Source organism: Gambusia affinis, linkage group LG04, assembly GCF_019740435.1.
Source record: "Gambusia affinis linkage group LG04, SWU_Gaff_1.0, whole genome shotgun sequence".
Lineage (NCBI taxonomy): Eukaryota > Metazoa > Chordata > Actinopteri > Cyprinodontiformes > Poeciliidae > Gambusia > Gambusia affinis.
In genome coordinates this window covers 8284893-8306773 of record NC_057871.1, presented here as the reverse complement: position 1 = coordinate 8306773, position 21881 = coordinate 8284893, and the positions used below count along the sequence as shown (strand labels likewise).

The 21881-nt window shown below is 37.8% G+C and overlaps 1 long non-coding RNA gene across 1 annotated transcript; it reads right to left on the bottom strand.

Annotated features, from left to right (window-relative positions):
- Window positions 1-7754: 7754 nt before the first annotated feature.
- LOC122829534 lies at window positions 7755-21052 on the bottom strand. Its single transcript, XR_006370388.1, has 2 exons — window positions 20741-21052; window positions 7755-8178 (listed from the first exon to the last, which is right to left on the bottom strand). It is a non-coding gene; the product is annotated as an uncharacterized LOC122829534 (long non-coding RNA).
- Window positions 21053-21881: the final 829 nt, after the last annotated feature.

The following is a 21881-nucleotide window of genomic DNA, read 5'->3' as shown; positions in this document are numbered from 1 at the left end:
AAATGAGTTGTTCACAGATTGTTTTATATCATTACAATCCTGTTGCATAATTAGTTAACTACTTAATTAAAGTAATGCTGTCTAACATCTTTGTTTAAATGTTGTTTTTACATAGTTTTAAGCTATTTTTTTCACATTTGCCTTGTTTTTACTGCACACATATTGGCGCCCCGTAGTGGACATAAATAAATTGTATCTCTAATTACAGCAGCATTTCTACATGATCTTGGTCTATGAACTGATAAACCCATTGATGATCATTACTATGATATTTTTTTCCCTTTTATCTGATAAAATTTCTAGAAATGACCTATCTCCATCCATTTTTCTGTAAGAGACTAGGGAATTTTTATTTTAATTTTTTTAGTCAAGAAGTTATTTTTTTTTTGTTGTTGTTATTATTATTTTTTAAACCCTACATCACATTTGATTTAGGTGTATTGGAGCAGGGATGCATCTAAACATTGCAGGACAACAATCCATGAGGCCTGGACCTGAAAAACCCTGAATTAAAGTAATTTCTTGATTCTCCAACATCTGGCAGAAAACAGGGCCGAGTGTCGCTATTGAACCTGAACAAAAAAATGTGTTTAAACACATTTAATTTATGACTTAATAATTAGTTTTATACAAACCAGGCTGATTTGGATGACATTTTTCTCAGAATGAATTAAATCCATTTATTCTCTGAACAAAAAATCAAATATATTTTATTGTGATCAACAAACACTTTCCAAATATTGTACTTTTACAAAACCTACAGGTCCATGTGAAGTGTTTCAGTTTGGTTTTGGTCAGGATGAATGATGCACGAGTATCTGAACAATATGACATCATAGCTTCTCGTCTGACCTACCCACAGTAAATCAGGTGCAACAACAGCAACACCTAAGCCCATTTTTTAAAGGTGGATTTCATTGATTGTGTTGTATTGACAAAAACAGGCCTGTGATAGTAACAAAAAGATTTTGATTCATTTTTATGCTTTTTTCTTTTTTGCATTTATGAAGCCATTTCAAAAAAGGACAAACAGAGTTATGTGACAGGGGTTGTGTTAAACTGCATCCATAAACATGTATGCCTACCTATCAATCAACACAATATAGTTTGAATAAGGAAAATAATTCTGTATGGATATGGGACCAAAATGTGTCTTAGCCCAGGGACCCACAATCCTATTACATCCAGCCAGGACGATATGCACTATTAATCCTGATTAGCCTCTCTGACTTTATACATCTGATGGTGTTTTGCTTTTGAAACCTCCTTATGTTCTACTATGAAACTGGCAAATGAACTGTGAGGTGCAACTGTGTACACTAATGCAGGTAAGTACGTCTGTTTAGTAATGACAGAGGAAGCAATCCAACTAGACTTGATAATCGTACATAGATTGCCTTGTGGTGCAACAGCAAAGTCTCAGCCGTTCTAATCCCTTAGCACAATTATCACCCTCTGTTTGTGTGTTTAAGCACAGCTACTCTGCCTGTGGTTTTCCACAAATGTGTACCAAAACAACTCAACTGCCATTATCTTAAAATTCCCTGTAAGTGCAAGGTAAACACATGTGTGACACTAATTGTGCCAGCTGGCCCTGAGGAATAGCATTGTTGTGACAACAGATTAAGAATATGTCTGAAGCCATTCCTAAACCTGAAGAGAGTTTAAGGGGGAAATTGAATGTATCCTAAATATATCCCCCGTCTTGCCAAATTGGGTGATGATGCAGTCGAAGTGGCAGGAAGCAGGTAGAAGCCAAAAGGAAACAAAGTGGTCCAAATCTTTCCTGTTCAAACAATTAGAAGATTATTTCTCTTCATTATGTGTCTCACCCTTCCTTCATTGTTTTTCCAGCATGCTGAATCAGAGTACATGGAGTTAAGTATTGCCATACAACACTGCCGCCTGACACACTTGCATTCACACATAAGCACGCACAACCATTCTGGCAACATCGTTCATGCTGGAGTTATGTCATCTGTGCACACTATCCTTGAATTTGTTAGATTTGTTCTTGTCGATGTTTTTTGACAACAAATTTTGCAGTTAAATCAACATTGTGTTGAGTCATTTTTTAATTTAACTCTCAGTTATTTAAACAAGAGATTGAGTTGTTATAACTACTTCAAGAGTTACAATTACTTAACCAGAGGTTGGTTTTTTTTTCTTCAGAAAAACTTCTGAAAGAGTTAGATTAACTCTGCAAAATTTGCTGTAGAGTCCAGAAAATATTGCAAATGTCACAAGAAACCTTGATCCCAGTTTGATCAGGGGAAAGCTACAGCAAAAGAGGTGAGTGAAAGTCTTAGCTGTTTAATCAAAAAGAGGATCAAATACATGAAGTATACAATTTGCTGGCAGGCTTTTTTTTCCAAATGAGGATTTATAGATAAAGCTTCTATTTGTTGTATGTAAGAAAAATGTGCAGATTCCTAATTTATAATAGAAATAAAAGGTTTGAAAAAATTTGCTTTACCTTGCTTAACCATGCTATAACAAAATTTCCAATTGAACTAACATTTAAATGTTGAATGTCATACCTAATAAATTCTAACAATTAGCTTTACGTGTTTGTCACAAAATGGTTTCAATATAATTTATCATTATCAAGAAAGGCAATATAGTTTTGCTTCAGATAACTAGATAAAACTCACTCTACTAAATAGATGTAGCTGCATTAATGTAATAGTTTTATTAATATGCCAATTTGCTGCTCTGACATCAGTATCAGACAGATGGAAATACAACTTCAGTAACTTTGTGTGACATAATAATCCATTAATCAAAATTATATTCAAGATATAGTCTAAGTAAAAAAAATACACAAAGTTAAAATTAAAAAGTTCATTCAGGTTTAATGGAGGAAAAATTTAAATACAGTGAACCCTCATTTTTCGCGAGGGTTAAGTTCCAAAAAGAACCTGTGATAGGCGAAATCCGTGAAGTAGTCACCTCTATTTTTTACAACTATTATACAGCATAATTAAATACTCTACATTGAAACCAAAGAACAAAACCTGTTTTCAGGACCAAACTTTTTCTTTTAACAAATAGAATGCGTTCTTACAAATAACTACAGTAAAATAATCATTTTAGTCATCAATACAAAATACAGTAGGACAAATTGGGACAAATTGTAACTCGCGTATTTCACTGTTCCTCTGCCTGTGACGCTGCAGCCTCACTCTGCTCTCTAATGTCTTTTTCTTCTGAAGCCTGTGGTGCAGGTGTGTTTTTTCGAGAGAACATAGTTATTAGTAGTTGTTGTCACTCTTTTTTCTTCTGGGCAAAAATATTTGCCAAAATTTGCCAAGCTGTATTACGTATGTTTAAATACCATAACGTTATTGGCACACAGGTAGAGAAGAAGCGCGGAGACTCTTCAGCCAATCAGGACGCAGAGCACAATGCACTGTGGAAAAAAAAAACTGCACAAAAAACTCTGCGAAGCAGCGAGGCCATGAAAGGTGAACCGTGTTATAGCGAGGGTTCACTGTACATATCTTGCAACAAACAAGAATTTGATTTGTGTCTGGACTTTGACTGGACCGTTCTGAATATGCTTAGCTGTTCTATTCTATTGTAGCTCTGGTTGTGTTTTTATTTATTGTGTTTCTGTAACATGAATCGCTGCCTCACTTTCAAATACTTTTCAGTCTCTAGCCAGTTTTTGCTGCGGATTGTCCTTCATTTTTTACCGTTCTTCTTCATATAAGCCCTGAACGGCTCCCCTGACCCTGCTGAATGAAACCATCCCCACGTTATTATGTTTTCTTCATTGTCATGTATTAATTTTCTAACAAATCAAAAAGCCTCATTTTGGTCTCATCTGACCCGAACACCTTCTTATATTGGCTATATATTTTAAACCAAATTTTGTACTACATTTTTAAACAATTGTGTAATTTTGCCATTCTTTCAGGTCAGAGTTCATATGAATACTTCAGCATGTTGCTGTCTGTAACCTGAGCATTTTATTTTGACTGTTTGGGTTGTCATATAGTGCATGCTTAGAGTCAAACTGAGTATTTTGTATGAGCTACAACAAGTCAGATTAATTGAGGTCTGAACAGCAGGGGGGGCAGAGGGGTGTGTTATGACACCTTTCTAAGGAGGACACATTCACAAACCTGCAATACACAGATTAATATATACCAATCTGCCAAAACAGTGTGCCTCAGAGTGTTTCCTCCCTTTTTACTGCTTAAACAGCCATGACTTGTCATGGCATGGACTCCACTATACCCTTACAGGTGCTGTGGTGTTTTGCTTCAAAGTGGTTTTAGCAGATTTTTAATTTCTGCAAATTGTGAGGTTATCTTGATGGCCTGGCTTGACCAGCACTTCGCTTGACTGGATTGAGATCTGAGGATTTTGGAGGCGAAGTCAACACCTCATTTTTAAAAATATGTATTTCACTGCACTGACAGATGGAAGCAGCAGACATTTTAATCTAAAGTGCAGTTGAGAATGTGAAAATCTTTAACATAACTGGAAACAGTGCTTGTATAATTTACCAAGGTGTCCAAAATTTGGCCACCTTGGTAAATTGAGCCAGGAGCCAATTTACTCATGGCTAAAATAGATTAGTATTTAGAGTTCCAGTTAATCTTTTAAAGCAATTCTAGACATGGAAAAAGCACTCACCTTTAAAGTAAATATTTGCCAAACGTGATCTGTTGCTGGCCTGCCATTTTCTTAACGTGTCTGTTTTGGTGTATGTGTTTGTGGAGTAAAGTCAAATTTAATGATGCTTTTCTCTATTTACACCTGGCAATCTTTCCTAAAATCCAGAGACACACTGAAGTACTTAATCCAACATATAAGGGTGGCATTTTAAAAACACTTTTCACGTGTGGTTTTATTCTCAATCATGGCTGCACACTCCTTCTGCATTCTCTGTGAGCAGCAGATGGTAGGTCGGTGTTCTTTTGCCAAATTCACCACTTGATCCCGTAAATAATCACAATAGAACCTCACAAACACCTCAGCAGCTAAAACACTGAGACCTAAGCAGCCATAAGCAGTGGAACAAACACAAACGAGACAACCAGGATGCAATGACGCAATCAGGTGAAGAGGATGGCCACCCCTCTCCTCTCTTTTGAAAGCTCTGTCTCATCTCGTTTAATTCTCACTGGGAAGTGTTGCCAAACAGTTGCCATGCTGCTGTCTTTGTGCAACAGTTAAAATGCTTATTGAAGCTGAAGTTTAACAGTGGGAAGCTTTACATCAAAGTCTGACATTCACCTTTTATATTCCCTCCCTTTTGATGCAGGATAACACACTCACACACACACACACACACACACCCTTCCCGAGAATCAACAGTTCAACCAAATCAAAATGTGACATCGGTTTAGGGTCTTCTGAGAGTCTTGAAAGCACACACAGAAACAAATGAGCAACTCCTGCAGTTTTCTGGGTCCCTGGTGGCACTCTTTACCTCCACAGGACACTCCCCATCTTTTGGCACAATTAGCACAATATACAGAGCAAACTCACAAAAACAACACACACATGTATGCATTTTGGCATCAACGGCATCATGCAGTAGATGCTTCTGAATGAGCTGCTTTGCTGGTAATGATTCATAATGTGACAATTGAAAATCACTCTCAACACATTCATAACCACTTAGAGCTGCCTATGAATATTCACAGCCTGGAGAATCCACCACATACAGGATTCAGCTATCAGTCTAGACAACCACACATGTCCACAATGGTCCTTTCTCTGTTTTATATATTATGCATTTTGTACCGCTTTAGCCTTCAGACAATGTTTTGTTTAACATGATGCATTAAAAGTAATTAGAACTGTGGAGAATAATTTGCGGCCAAATTTCCGCTGCTAATGTTTTTTTGTCTGTAAAGGAAATTACTTTCCAAGACTCTGTTCCAATGCGATACAAATAATGTTGATAACAGTTGAAATATGTGTCTGTTGTATGAGTGTGTGTTGTAGTCCATATGGAGCCTTCATGAAAATTATATTTTAGTCCCATGAGAGTAGTTGGTTATTGCTTCTCAAAGGATTTAGAGTCGTTTATCACTCACTGACGCTGGTTTCAGGCTTAAGCTCTATCCAACTTCCTTATATCACCTGACTGGCAATATTCAAGCTGTCCTGAGGGTTTTGTAGCAGCTACAGAGTTGAGACTGACATGAATGTATATAAGCTAACTAATCCATGAAGGTTTTACAGATAACTTAAACATTATTTTCCAGCAATACCATTCAAAGACTTAGATTATGAACTATGTGATAACTGTAAAGTCCCGTCAAACTATCCATAACCTAAACAACCTCTCAGAACATGGTTGAAATGCATTATGGTGCTATGTTCTTAATACTCTTCAAACAGGTTTCTTTAAATCTGTATTTTTCAATCCTGGTTCTCAGAGACTGCTGCCCTGCATAGTTTAGATGTGTCTGCTCCAGCACACCTGATTCGAATGAGCATAGCTCCCCCATACCATCAGAAACATGTTAATCACCCATTTATTCAGGCCAGGTGTGCGGCAAAAGGGAAACATGCAGAGCAGAGGTGGACCAGAATTGAGAAGCGACTTAAAACATCATTAAAAGCTTTGAAAGTCACTAAATGTTTCAGTTAAAGTTGAAATTTAAATAAAATTAATGTTGAAATTTAAATAAAATCACCTCAATAGTCATGAAACTCAGCACATCTCTGGTTCTGCTGTAAGGAGATGCCCCTAACTAGTTGCACGTTTTGTGCAACCAGAAGAAGGTCGTCTTCCAGTGTTGCCCTCGTTTTACCTCCTTCCATCTTCCATTGGCCTTCTGGAAATAAATCCATTTTATATGTTGTTTTTAGCATTTTTGTCTGCACTTTTGTACTTGATGCTGCTCTTACACCTAAATTTCTCCTTTGCAGGACAATAGATGCCATTTCTATTTCTGTTTCTAAAAGTTTTGTAAAGATGAACTGCTTTTGCAAGGCACTGAGACATTATTTCTTGTCCCTCTAATTCTTTCTTTTTTCCTTCCCCCTCAATGGATCAGAAGCAAATTTATTTTGTTTAGCATATTTACATATTTTCTTTCACTACATAATGACATTTTAACCGGCGTTCTCCCACATCTCACTTTGATGTTTCTCCCCAGTGTAAATGTTGCTATGCGGCTATGTGACAGCACTGATCCATTACCGCAGCACTGCAGAAACAATCTCATGGCATGGGAGGCAGACAGACACTTTCTCAGGTTGACACTGGACTCCATCTTATTATGACTGATCACGGGAGACAACTTTTTTTTTTTTTTGTCGTTTGATCTCATGCAGTGGACAATTTTCTCAAAAGGAATGCCAAAACATTTGGGTTTTCCCTTTAAGTCTCTCACTAGTGAGTGAAAAGCCGACAACTAGAAAAAAGGGCTGAAGAACAAAACAACGTGAAAGGTGAAAGGAAAAGGACACAGAGAAAAATGAGTGAAAACTTGAAGCAGCAGTTCCTTTAATGATTGAAAACAGATGAGAAGAGAAAGGTGATGAAAGATCTGGGAAAGAACCATTTGCAAATTAGATTTCCAAAACAAGCACGTTTCCATCTTTTGCCTGAAAAACTCAGTGGAGAAGCTGGTTGATTGGTTGGTCATTTGTATTTATATAAAAAAAATAAAATATTTTATCACAGGACCTCGACTGAAAAAGGGCAAAAGTTGTGTTAAAAGTGTCAAATACTGTAAATCTGTGGTGTGCAACAACCACAAAGAATAACACATGCAAACTCAATAAAAATGACTCCTTTTATTTACATCCTTTTCTTTGATCATCTACAGCACTTTGTCTTTTCCCACTAGCAGCAGGACATGACTTCATAGATCACAATAAGTGGAATGGATGCATGTGTGTTAGAGACCTGTGTGCAAGGCCCTACTGTGTGTGTGATCTTGTCTCTCTGTTGCTTCCAAACAAATTCAGACCACATGTTTTTGTAGCAATGACTTTAAGACCAGAACTGGGAAAGCACCTTGCAGCCCCTTTCCGCCTGCCGCTGCCTTCCAAGCACCGCCACACAGCTCCGTCCCTCTTCCTCCACCTTCTTCCGTCTCTGTCCCGCTTCCTACATCTCTCGTCACATCCAGACCATTTGTCTCAGTCAGCACAACTCTGTTTCCTTTCTCATCTGTCACATCTCATTTCTACACTCCGCTAGAGGAGAAGCCCACAACAGCAGCAGGAGAGGGTTAGCTCAGTGTGAAATGGATTATTGGAGAGTGGGTACATGTTAAGAGTATATTATGTGACCTAATGCCTTGGCTTAGAAAAAAAAAATGAAAGAAAAGATTCAGGATGAAATATGAATCATAAAAAATTTGATTTGTCCATGGATAAATATGCAATTAGGAACCTCCTCAACACTTGTGGGATGATGCTGAGAGTCAGAGAGATGGAGATAGAAACTTTCAGGACTGTGACGAAAACAGAAGACGGAAGGAGCAGGCCGAGGGAGGGATGGAATAACAAAGAGAAACAAAGCCGAGCGGAAAATGGAAAAAAGGAAGGGAATGGGTGGTGCTCACACCTTTTTCTCTGCTGTGCTGAGATACAAAGAGTAAGTGGCATCTCCACGACAACACAGACACAAACATGTGGGTTTAGGTTAACACAACTTGTTGGGACACAAATTTGTTTAACATGGTCACACTAGAGTCTCAAAATTTAAAAGGTTTCTATTAACAACTATCCATAAATTCAAGACTGACGTGAAGCTAAGCCTCGTTTCGGTTGATGCACTCCTTCTGATTAAATTATGGACTATCCTTAACAGATATAATAAACCAAATCTTGTTAGTGAAAAACCCCTGTAATGTGTAGCTTTTTAATTCTTTTTTTTAATTATTGGCATCATTATTAGACACAGCTATTTTGACCATTTTTAACATTAAATAGAAATTTGGGAAGTTGTTATGTCTGTCCGTGTTCAACTCCATTTCCCCATTTCCTTTAAATAAAATTTAATGCAAGCTCAAACGATGACAATTTTCTGTAGCAGGGAAGGGAAAACTGGGATCTACTTCCCTTGGGTGGAAGGGAACAGTTTGAACAGTTTTCCCTTCCCTGCTACAGAAAATTGTCATCGTTTGAGCTTGCATTAAATTTTATTTAGAGAATTAAAGGAAATAGGGAAATGGAGTTGAACACGGACAGACATAACACTTCCCAAAGTAGGTCCTGTAGTATCCAGCAAAAAAAAAAAAAAAAACCCAAACAAAAAAAAAAACTGCTAGAGGCTGCAAAAGACTGCAGACTTCTGAATGTTCACCTTCCAGAGGGAAAACAAACCCAAACATGTAGTCACAGATGTAATATAACATCAAAGCATATAAATGCATTAGAATGGTCCAGTCAAAGTCCAGATGAGTATCCAAAGTCACAATCTTTATATTTTCATTTGTAAAAAATATACATGAAATGCAAATTAAATGAGTGAAACATTTTCCTTCAAAACTCTTCAAAAATCCAAGGACTATGAATATTTTTTTAACATAGGAAGAGGCTGGCATATGCAACAGATGCACACATACAGACCCAAAACATTGATTCACTGTCCAATGGCATCCTGACACCAAAAAAACTCCATGTTATATTTTTTGTCCAAGTTTGTGAGCCTGCAGAGAGAAATACCTTGGCTGTGATCCTGTTTGCGTGTGATGGAGAACTCAACAAATTTCCAAACAAACATTCTGGTTACAATTAAGTGCAAGAATCACTCAGACAGAAGTTCTGCAAACAGAAAAAGTGGGAATGAAAGAAGAGATAAAACAAAACAGCTTTGCTTGCAGGTTATACAGAAAACAATTACCCTTGCTATTTATCAGACTTCTTTCACAAGACCAAATTGTAAAAACACCAAAAAAGCTGCATGCAGTCTGTAATCAATTAGTCAGGATAGATGCAAGATTAATGCTGATAACACAGCAATTCCAAATCACAGGAAATTGTAATTCCCAGAACAGAGAAGAAAAAGTGGAGCCATTAGGCTGAAGCTTTAGGGACTCATCAACTCCAAATGGCTGCAAACACATTGATTTCCACCTGCTGCAGCTGAGTTTAAAATGAACATTAATATAAGCCCTGACTCATACACTGAGAGTGCCCAAATCTCCTGAGATAATAGCCCTGATCTATTTCAATCTTGCAGCAGCAAAACAAGGTAAAAATAAACATCCTTCTTCGTTTCCTTGGTTCACTTTGGCCTTTAAATCTCACGGCGCTCGAGGGCAAATGTAGGACATAATCCTTGCTACGAGACCTGGCTCAGCCTCGGGGCTTTCACCAAACTGGGAATGACTGACAGACTTCCAAAGGTGTCAGGAGCGCATCATTCCATGGCTTTGAAACATCTCAGCTGGCTCATCTTAAAGCTGCTGCCAGCATGTTCCTTAAATTTTGTATATTTCCAGATATTCTGGTGTATCTAAAAAAAAAGCTTTCTGTGCATCTAAACATAAAGAAATTCAAAGACAATTTATGAAACTTCAAGTCCTTCAAGTCACTTATATTGAAAGCTGGTTTGTAAAATGTGCATGTTTTAGACAAACATTGGAATATTTAATCTCCTGCTGCTTAAAGTGTCCCCACACACATCAATATCTTATTATCACTTCAATATTTCAGGCTGAAAGTTTAATGCTTTAAATACAGTGTGCGAGTTCCCCGAAGTAGTTAAACAATTAATAGCTGAACCCAAGGTGAGTGATTTTAATTTATGCTCCATGCAAACAGAGCAGTTGTAGAGCATAACATCATATTCAGCAGGGTTGTTGTTGGATCATTGAACTGCCATTTAAATAGCTCCCAGAACGTTCCATTTATACTGCATCACAAATTCTGTTGGATTGTCCAACAGAATTTGGTACCAAATGTTTGTGGTACCCTTTATTTGTGAGAGTTTGAATCATACATACAAAAATCCTCCTTGAGCATTGTTTATTTAGAAGTATTTCTTTGTAGACTAATAAAATGCAAGTGTCCAGTGAGGCAACATGTTCAGTGTAAGCTGACTTTGAATTGACGATTTTGCTATTCCTGTTCTACAATATTTTGTCCAGGATTTTAGGTATGAAAAGGGAATCCATTTCTATATATAAAAAAATCAATTCCAGAAAAACATTTCTTCACTTTGTCAAATTGCTTCCATGGTTTTCCTTGCAGCTGTTTCTCTCTCAGTCAAACACCTTCGTTTGTTGACCAACACAAGTCAGAAAACAACCTCCTCTCTAGGAAATTACAAGCTGCTCCATCCCATCTCCAGCGCCACACCCAAACTGCTCACGTCTGGTACAATCTGGATCCCCCTCCATGCTGACTTGCTATTCCGAGAACAGTAAGCCATTACTCGCCCTAATAACGTTAACCAGCAACATATTTGCCCTTATCCAAATAGTCCTAATGTCTCTCTTTTGCTTTCCCATACACAACCTGAAACCAGAATCATTTGTGACTATGTAGCACTTTGAGCCATGTAAATACTGGAAAATAAACCTTATATTTTCTGACAAGCTTTCCTTTTTTGGTTTGAAAGCTACATGCTACTATAAAATCTTTTACATTTTTAATTTACCAACTCTCAGAACAGTGGCAGTTCTTGCATGAATGGTCTCCAGGTGGGTTAGTTTTTGTTGTGTGCCCCCGTCTTCCTCCATGCACTGAGGATGAGGAGCTAGCTGGTGCTTCACCAGACATGGACTTACTTTGATATGAGTTTCAGCTGGACATGCAAATAAGCAATCAAATGTGCTTTGGGTGCAACAAGGCTTAAAAACAATAACCTAATAAAGAGATTCACTAAAAATCAGTTGATTTTCAGCTCTGGTCGGAAACACAAATTTTTTTCTGGCGAGTGAAATCACCTTATCTAGGCATTTCTAGCTAGATAAGGTGAAAAAGCCCACCTCAGTGTCGATGCTGTGACAGAATAAAGACAAGTCAAGGAATAGTGAGGTTTGGGTTGTCTGTTAAAACGGAAACTATTTTCTACAATATTTGGAGAACATACTGTGCTATTCTATAATTTTAAATTTTTAATTATTTGGAAAATATCCACAAAAAGATTCTTAATTAATTTCAGCCACTCAAGACTCCTAATACAATGTGCCAAACAAAAAACATAAAAAATAGATGGTAAAGACATGCAAACCATAATGTATCAAAACACCGCTACAGTGACTTCCTTCCTCTTCACATCTCCGTATTTAGAAGTTTTATAAAAAGGAAAATCAGAGAGTGAGTGTGACGCTTGAACAAGCCAAGTAAAAAGAAAAGCTTGCAGGGCACAGAGAGGTGCACTGACTGATGAGAGAACACCTGCAGAAACTCAAACTCCATCAACTACAACACTGAAGTTTGCCTTAGTCCTCTGTCATAATCTGTTAACCTGTCAAATAAACATTTCTCTGATTATAATCTTGTGTAACTGTATCTATTCAGTGCTAATTTACTACGATGTTCATGTGATGTAGATATTCCTGGCCCATTCAACGTCTGCGCAGAGGGGCGAGCTCGTGTCCATCAGAGGAGCTGTCCTTCTTGTCTAAACAGTTAAAAGATAGATGTCTCCTGTAATCAGGACACTGATCACAAGATGATGTTGCTATGATTCACATCAGCTCATAAACGACTGGCCGGGTCCCAATGGGAGGTTCACAACACCAGTACAGCTTGTTTTGATGAATCATTTGTACCCGGAGCACAATTTTGTCTCACTGTACATTTACAGTATGGACTAGTTCCTTGATTAACACAAACATAGAATGTAGATATTAAATCTCAGGAAGTTTTATTTCAGTCAATGTTGTCTATCCATCTGTAGAGGTAGAAAGTCAGGTCATGTTTTTTTCTCATTTTGTGAAAAGAAAGGAAAGATGGACACATTTTCAAACTGACTATCCATCTGGCAGTTTGTATGATTAACAACACCCCTGACTTCACTAAGATAAATACTTTGGATAGGCCCATCCAGGAAATGCTGTTTAAGAGCAGTTCTTACAAGAAATGTTTTCAGAACTTTTTTAAAAACATTTTCTTTTTATTTTTCTTTCCTTCCAGTCTGTGGCTGCAAAACAAGGGAGTCGAAGAAAACAAAAACTGCTGCCACAAAATGAATTCACTGATTTACATGACTCAGTTGCAGCTGGTGGTGGAAGCAGTACAAAGTAAACCAAGAAAACATCATGAACTCAAAAAAAAAGCTATGGATAATGGGGTCATGTTCGTGCATAGTCATGCAAGCAAGCAACATTTTTTAAATAAACAAGCTTCAATTCTGGTAAATTTTGTTGCCACAAATGCTTGTGGGAAATTCTGCATTCAGGGCCTTCCTTTCTGAATGAAATCTTCTCCTAGTATAATATTGAATATATAAAGAGGGAAGAAGCAGACATTGTTGTCCTTTAATACAGAAATAAACCCCATACAACCTAAGAAGGTGAGTGGTGTGGCAAAGACTGAGCTGCACAAAGCTTAGCAGGTGCAACTCTACGTGTCGCAGCTGTCTGCTGTTATATGGGCTCAGTGTCAAATTATGCTGAGCAGCACAAACAGGCTTGTTTTGTGGTCTTGCTTATGTTGGCTCTTTCCTTTTGTCTGGCCAGTGAGAGATAAAAAAACACAAGTTAAAGTGGATAAAGTTTCTAGTTGAAAGGATCACTTCAAATACATAAAGTTCTTCACAGCATCGTTAACTCAGCTGTGGTTCTTTATCGTCCATTTCAGGCTCATCCGCTTATCAGGATTTAAGTAATTTATCAGTCCGTACATCTGCCTTATTTTAAAAATGTATCTTTCTAAATTTAAAGCAACCAAGTGGAGACCATTACTAGACCCTGAATCAGCAGCACCGCTCCAAACAGTCGGAGACTGAACATGTTTAGTTGTGTAGCCAAATAAAAGGAGAATAATTTCACTGTCCACCATAACTATGTCACTCTCAAGTCCCATCCAGAGAACCATGTCGTATCCATCTCTACTGCTAAATGAATCAATGCTGTCTGAGTTGTTCATGTTTTTTTTTATTTTCATTAATTTCTTAGCCACAGTGACCAGATTCCTGGAAAGGAGTTCTTAATGGGCAAAAATTTCAGGCTCTATACTCCTTCCTGAGGACATTATTGCTGATCAACCAATAAGTCTATCCATGAGAAAAAACAGACCATTCATTCATCAGCCGGCCTTGTCCTCCATTCATTTGTCCGTTCCCGGAGACAATAGGCTGTTGTTGTTGTGTTTATGGTCCCTGTTAGAGAGTCTCTCTCCCAGGCCCGGCACTCTGTGGACTCAGGGAGCCTGTTCACTCTAATAAAGTTTAACAGACTTGCTTCAGTCCCAAAGGTCCACCGAACACTCAGAGCGACAGCGTAGCAATGCTGACTTCCATTATCTCAAAATCCTATGACCTAATTATATCCAGTCTAATCAGCACTCAGTCCTCCGCGGTGTGGTATTCATTACAGAGACGTGGTAAGGTGACTGACAGGGATGATTTAAACACTGACGAGTTCAAGGCCTGACTCAAACAAATTACTTAATCATGAAGTGATTGCTTCATTTGCAACACATAGATCCTGCGACACATGGAAAGAATTTATCCCTAAATGAATATTTTCATCATGTGAGAGTCGAGCAGTTTGAACTTTGGATAATTAGAGTAAATTTAAAAATGTATGCCGATGCACGGGCGTCACTGTGGCAACGTATCTGATAGCGACTCAAAACTGAGCGCATGACAGAACCCTCCCACCGCGGCAGACAATAGCTATGCATTGTGGTTGCCGTGGCGTTGACACTTGTAATCAGGACAAACACAGAGGGATCAGTGCTGTGTATGGGATCGTGTCATTGGCTGTTTCATGTATGAGCTTTTAAACATGGCTGCATGATTAAAACTGTACAAACACACCCTCACAGTTTTCTCGCTCAAGCTCTCTGCTGGCACTGCGTCTGCAGGTTGTTTTCAATCCCTCACCCCCTTTAAATATGTTCCTCCTGCTGCAACTATAATTCTCCCAGTCTGACTCTTTTTTATGTTTAGTGTCTGTTTGTCTGTGCTAGTCTTCGAGAGCTGGGTGGAGTAAAAACAAGATAAACGCTCTTCAAGTTGAATTATTGTGTGTTGGGAAAAGGAGTTTCGTCATCTGTGCACAGATTTTAGTATTAATGGGTCTTAAGGTGCCGGCAGCCTTTGATATTTCAGCAATCTATTAAATTCAGAGCAGGCCGTACCCATTAAACTTTAGTACAGTATCATATTTGATGTATGTAGTCTGTGGATAATTTGCAACCATGTGTTACAGCTTATAATTCAGTTACAGATTTTAAAAAATTTTTTATCTTGTTTTGTCTTGTGTCGTGATAAAAGAAAGTAGGAGGAACCACCATAAAGAAAGAATTTCTGCAAGCAATATTTCTGTTGACATCTTTGTGACTCTCAAAGTGCGACAAACAAGGTTTGGAGTTACGATCAACAAATGCTGTCACAGTGTTTCTGTTCATTTCAGATTTTGGTTTCGCAAGCCAAATTACACAGTGACCCACCAGCTCTGAGCAGTTAACTCTCTGATAGGATAAAGTAGTGCCAAGCAGCAAATAATTGTAAAATGAACGAAAAGTGATTCAGATTGTAACACAGCTGAATTCTGTGACATGCATGTGGACACAAACATTTTTACTATTTACTGGATCTAAAAACAGGAAAGTGGTGGGGGGGGAAAAAAACAAGCTGAAACCTCCAAAACACTTGAGGCATAGATTCAACTTAAACCTCCGAGTCAACCACACTAAACATGCAGCCAGAGCTACAATGGAATGGTTTATATGTAGCGTTTTATATATAGCATATGCATATGTTGAAATAGTCCAGTACAAGTCTAGATCTAATTGCAGTTGAGAATCTGTGGTAAAATCTGTGAAAGTAGATTAAGTTTAAACTCTGACCTTCCTGAATCTGATAGGTAATTTCTGCAGATGGCAGTAGGACCACAGGGAGGAGCCAGAGGGGTGAGATTTTTATCACAGATTACCTGTCTGAAGTTATACTATCACAATATAGTTACAACTTCAACAAATATGTAAAAAGACACACATTGTCATTCAAGTCACCTACTGAAGTTTGAAAGAGTTTTTTTAAAAGGGAAATTAATAGGATGTAATTTTTTTTTTCTTTTCTTTTTTTACCTTTGATTTCACCAGGAAAATTCCACTGAGATTAAAAATTTCCTTCATAATAAAATCCTGGGCAAGATTGGCAGCAGCACACAGTTTTACAAAACCACTCTTTTCAGTATACAATTTGGACATGGATCAGATAAAATCACCTTCAGCAAGCACCTAATTTTTGCCTGAGCACATAATATAGTAATTTGAAGTGACTAACCCAGTCCCCCACTTTGTCAAATTGCAAAATGTCCAATTCAGCTCAGTACCACAATACAGGCTCATCACACACACTCCTCTGTTGTAAGCTCCACAAGTACAGAACCCACTGTTAACTCAACCCCCAAACTCAAGAGACTTTCATTTTAGGGCAATACTCCAGCTCTAATTAACAAAATCACATTAATGTCTGCCAACCACTTTTCAACAGTGTTTAATCAACATGAGCAAGTTCAATCCATGACCCATGAAAAGACACAGTCTGAAAGCAGAGTCAGTATTAACTGTCCATGACTGCACTACAAATAAGGGTAATATGAAGATTTGGCTAACGAGTTAGACGAGCAGTTCTTGGGTATTTTCCATGGAAGTATCAAAGCTAAAGAAATCTTTTCTGTTGTTTTCACTCATGGTTCATGGTTTTTCATAATGTTATATGACAGCTTAACAGCTTGCAAATGAATGAAATTGTTTACAGTGTGATCTACATCCTGAGTTAGATTTGGAAAACATACTCAAACATTTCCGAATACCATTGGCTCGTTTGTTATTCTATTTCATCCTATTTTGTGTGCAGTTTGTACAAAACTTCCTACAGGACATGTAGATTATTTTCATAATATAAGGAATTAAAGGCTTCCTTAAAATTAGCTAAAATTAGCAAAGCTTAAGAAACATGCAAGGTCAGATATTGGTACAAAGAAAATAAATCAATATTGTCACCTTCCTAAAATAACTGCCTTAGTCATTTTTGCCAAAAGCCATATAGAGGGAAAAAAATTAAATGAATAAATTTTTTTTGCCTATAATAAAAGATTTAGGCAAAAAAAAATCTCTTGGCAAAAAATTACTTAGGCCATTATTTTAGGGTCTGATTAGGATAAAACATCTGTTAAGAAAAATAAAAACTGCAGTGTCGTCAATACTAGTATGAAGCAATTGCAACCCATGTCGTCATTATCAAATATAAATTTGGTTGCACTACACCTTGCTTGTGCCAGGTTTGACCCTGTTTTGTCTTCAAAACTGCATTAATTCTTTATGGCATCCATTGAGCAAGGTGTGAAAACATTCCTCTGAGATTTTAGTCCATACTGTCAGATTTGTCAGCTGTACGTTGTTGATGTAATTCTACTGTTCCACTACATCCCAAAGGTCTTGTGTTAGGTTGAGGCTTGATGAATGTGGAGGCCACAGAAGTGCAGTGAATTTTGGCCCTGTGAGCTGTAGCCTCAGTTTCATGTTTTTACTGGACAGGAGCGGACCTCTACTTCTGTTGGTGGAGCTCGTCTGCTTCTAGGTTCAACAAGATAATATTTATCATACTTTGGTTGCGACACGTGATTGGTTGAGCTACTATTGCTCTTCTATCATCTTGAACCAGTCAGTTCATTCTTTTCTGACTTCTGACATCAACAAGGCATTTTCATCCACAAAGCTACTGCTCACTGAATATTTTGTTTTTTGAACCATTCTCTGTAAACCTGATAAATGTTGCATGTAAAAATACAAGTAGTTTCTAAAATACCAGCTAGTCCATACACCAACAACCATGAAAGGTTCAAGATTATCTAAAGGGGAAGTATTATGTAAAATTAATTATTTTTATTTTATATAACATTATAATGCTATTCCCTCATCAAAAACATACAGTTTTGCTATAATTTTTCATACATATTTAAGAAATCCTTGACTCTCCTATATCAGCCATACAAACACTTGCTCTCACAAAGCGTTGCCTATTTCCCACTAAACTTCTTTTTGGAGCTGCAGTCTCCAGCTGAGTTTCTGCCTTACAGAGCACCCCTCCCCACCGTTCTCCCCACACAGCTCCTTCACAGTAGCGGGAGCAGCAATTTGCAAACACCTGATAGAACTGTGCAGATCATATCATAGGAACTACGTCTCAGTCCAACACCCCTAAGAAACGGTGTAATGAGAACCATTGTTGTGATGACATGTTGAGCAAGAGCTTCATATAGAGACAATTTCAAGGCGTCAAATTGCGAAGTTAAACTTCCTTTAAGCTATGTTTGATATATATACCATTTTTATAACAACAGAAGGTAACATAATTACTTGGTTATGGAATAAAATGGCATTGGAAAATGCACAAAACTGTACCTGTAAATCCCATTTCCTTCCAATTTTGATGTTCTGTTTGAACTTCAGCAGGTTGTTTTCACTACGTCTAGATACTAAGATGCATTGAGTTGCTGCCATGTGATTGACTAATTTAAACTATTTGAAAAGTGTCAGGTTGAAATTCTAACTTCTTCGTGCTTAAATATTTTTATTCAATGTCAAGAAAAAAAAAATCTGTATTTTTAATTCTTGACCAGTAGAAAAGGAGAGATGTAACTATGTCTATGTTTTTGTATTTCAAAGGTCTTTCCTATGAGTATGTCATGGACTTATACATATATTGAGTAAATCGCAGGCAGTGGGAGTAAGATATGTGCAGACCCAAGCAATCTAATATTTGATAAAATTACTCAAAGCATGCATTTACAAAAGAGCTCTGGTTGCTTTCAAATGGCATATCCTAATCTTTAACCACCATCTCACAAACACGTCTAGAGAAAACTCTGCTTCTGTTCTCTTTTAATAAGGCGCAAATTCTTCATAGAAATAAAACCCACGATACAAGAATGCTGAACAGATGTAAAGAGAGAAAAAAAAATCTAAGAAAACCCAAAACAGTGCTTTATTCTGACACACATACTGTTGGGAGAACAAAAGACGTTCAACCTGCACGTGAACACATAAGCGCTCACAGAGTGAGAGTGACAGCGCGAGTGGGTGAGCGGAGAAACAGAAAGAAAAGTGTCTTTGAAAGTAAACAAAGGCAGAGTGATCAGGATCAGATTGATGCAGATCAAACAGTTGTGTTGAAGTAGGAGGAGAGAGGCCTCTGATGGAGACATCAAACAGAACTAACGTAAACCACATATCAGCCGGACATCTCTCACACACGCACAGACATTCACACACGCAAATGGGCAATAATGCTCTGCAGATGCACACAAAGCATCAATATGAGAGCTGGCGCAAACACTACCAGGATGAACAATAAATCCAACGGACATAAAAACAGGTAGGTTCTGTCAGAACTGTCTACACTCTCAGACCAATGAAAGACACACATCTGTGAAACAGGAACCACCCACATGAAAGCCCTATACCCCTATACACACTCTCCAGGAGCCAAATAGTTTACAAATGCTTTTTAAAGATAAAATATCATGCTCACTTCTTTCCAGGAAAATATAATTATAGAGAAAAACAACAAAAAAATGAAGAAAAAGAATGTTCTTCAGCCAAAAAGCTTATGAACTTTAAAAGAATATTTGAACTAAAGTTTGAAATCATCATGGATGAGTTGCTTGTTTCAGTCAAAACATATTGCTGGAAATGACTGTGCTACGCTTGTGCTATAATGGATTTGTAAACTTTGCATGACTGTGTTCTGTTCTGCATGCAAAAAAAAGTTTCAGACTCATTATACCAGACACTTGCCAAAAGCACAATGTAAAACGTGAACACGGCAGCGATTATGTGGAGTTCATTGTGTGAGAGAGAGAGTGAGGTTACAGAAAGGTCAGAAAGAGGACACAGCAGTGGCAGGAACAAGAAGATAAAGGTATGAGCTCCACCCAAGCTTTGTTCTGGCAGCTTCGATATTCCCAGAATGCATTCCTGGATTTATTCTCAGCTCTACACGTGGAAAAGAATTATGTGAGATGTATTTTTAACATCATCTAACAACTGTAAGAGGTGGGAGTGGCTGTTCTATTTCATTTTGGAAAGCTAGAAAATTTTAGATTGAATCTGATATCTTCATACATCTTATAAGATGTATTCTTCTTGTCTTAAAACAAATAAACCAGCTGTTCCAAATGAAATTTATGAGTCACACTAATCTCTGTTGACCAGAATTAATTTTCAGCTTGACCAGGTCTAACCTTTAACTATCCATCCTGAAAGTATAAAAAAATCTAATCTTTCCTTGTCAGTCGTCATACAATACTAAGAGGTGCCAGGTCTCTGACAGCTACATTTATTGGTTTGGAAGCCGTTACTGTTATCTAGTTACTGAACATTTAGTATAAGAATATAAAACCAAGGTCTGAGTAAACGCAATTTCGAGACACATCAGTGGTTCATTAAAGGTGCTGCTTTGAACAAGCTATAGGATAGGACTGTGGGCTATACAAAACCTGTTCATTTCATTTAATACACAAAACATAGCATAATTTATTTATTATGCTAACTTGCTGTTGTTCAGCATGTTCATGCTGAACAACAATACAAAACACACAACGCGTCATTATGTACTTACCTCGCCATCATCTGCAGAATTGCGACGAACAGTAGGAACAGAAAACCTTCCTGCAGTCCAAGTATTTTTGGTCAATCCTGCCTTGTACTGTTTGTAGTTTTCAGAGTCCTTCCTGAACTGATTTGCACAAACTACAACTTTCTTTGGCAATATCGTAGGGACATTGCAAGCAAAAATAAAACGAAGCCACGCAACTCTGTTCTCCATGACTGGGAAAAAATGCACAGACATGAGCTCTGTATTGCAACTAAATATTTTTCTTTCCCAGCAGCCATGGCAGCTAAAGTCTTAAATGAAGTTGGTGGAGCTCCACTTTGGTTGCCAGGTGAAGGGCTGGTCTTGGCTTGTGGTTGCTAGGTAACAAATTGTGACTCAACAATTTAGAGGTTTTTGAAACAGGTTGTTTTGCATTACCCCTTATTGCTTTGTTTGTTTGTTTGTTTGTTTTGTTGTTGTTGTTGGACTTTTTCTAGAAGCAGGAAATACCCACATGGTGGTACAGTAACATGCCATGCATTTTGTATAAGGCAAAGTTGGGCTGGGATCCTACTTGCAACCAAGCCAAGACTATACCTTTCTAGCCTGGTGATTGCCTTACTACACAATGCTGCTTTATTCTCATCTCCCTTCACTTCTCAGTCTGGTCTTTCGCCCATTGAGGTGGATTTCTCAGGTAGAATTTCAACCACGGCAATCAGCAAACGGATGTGGAGTTTTAGAATTGCAGTCTGCCTGTAGTTTCAGCAGACTCAGCAGTGGAGGAGAATGAAGGCATTGGTCTGTGCTAGATACGCTTCCAATTATTGAGTTAACATCAATAATTAACTAGTTCAGATCGGCACTTTTCTCAGTGGAGGATGGTTCTTTATAGCGCAGGCAATTGCAGGAAATCTTTATAGAGTCGAACAGGACAAATCTTAGCAAATGGGTAAAATTTAAATCTTAAACAGAGGCCATGCCTCCAGCAAGTAATTGTTTCTCAATAGCCAAAGGTCCAGGTAGCTTGTTTTTCTTAGCCCCTATTTCTCTTTCTGGTCTTTCTTTTCTATCAGTCTGTTCATTACAGCTTAGAGCGCATTGAATAGTACTCTAATTAATTTACTGACCAATTTTGTGCTGTAGTATATGTGCATGTGTTTAT